Source organism: Nanorana parkeri, unplaced genomic scaffold (genome assembly GCF_000935625.1).
Source record: "Nanorana parkeri isolate BGI_ZX_2015 unplaced genomic scaffold, ASM93562v1 scaffold7, whole genome shotgun sequence".
Lineage (NCBI taxonomy): Eukaryota > Metazoa > Chordata > Amphibia > Anura > Dicroglossidae > Nanorana > Nanorana parkeri.
In genome coordinates, this window is record NW_017306275.1 from 4,690,461 (window position 1) to 4,691,350 (window position 890).

Genomic DNA, 890 nt, shown 5'->3' on the forward strand with positions numbered 1-890 from the left:
GATACCGATACTAATAGCCCTGGTGACACCCGAAAGCATCCCTGGTAAGACCTGCACGCAGCCCTGGTGAGACCTGAACGCAGCCTTGTGATTATTCAGCAATGGAGAATGTCAGCCGGCTATGGAGGACTACAAATCTCAGCAATCCGTGATAATTGGTTGCCATTCTCCATTGCTTAATTACCATGGATTGCTATGATTTGTAGTCCTCTATAGCCGGTTGCCATTCTCCACTAGACATGTATATGTTCGAGCGCCGTCATCTTGGCCGATCTGGTTGCCGCTCGTTCAGAGTGTGATGTCATTGACACACTCCGCCTCCAAGATGGCGGCGGGCATGCGCAGAACACATACCATTTATGTATGCCCGAATATTGTTTTAGTATATGCGGGCATATGTTAAATTCGTTATTTCGGATTCGGATGAGCCGCTGAATCAACTGATTTTCCGTTGATTTGCAGGTTCGTCCAAATCCGAACGCACATGTCTATTCTCCATTGCTGTATAATCATGGATTGATGGGATCTGTAGTCCTCTATTGCCAGTTGCCATTCTCCTTCGCTGAATAATCATGGACTGAGTTACAGTTCTTCATAATTATAAAGAAACTGCCCGAAAATCATGAGTCTGTATTATTTAAGAAAAAATGTCACACGTCTCTTTTAAAGGAGAACTATGGGGTCAGTGTTTTTCCCCATAGTTCTCCTCAGGGTCACAGAAGGACACAAACTAGCGTCCTCCCGTCACCCTAAGCTCAGTATAGTGTGAGCTACAGCTTGCGGTATACTGGGACGCCGCAGCCGGGACGGATCCCGACATTACTGTTGAGATCCACCCAGCTGCGTGAGTGACAGCTGGCTCTGCCTATCCACAGGCAGAGCCAGCTGTA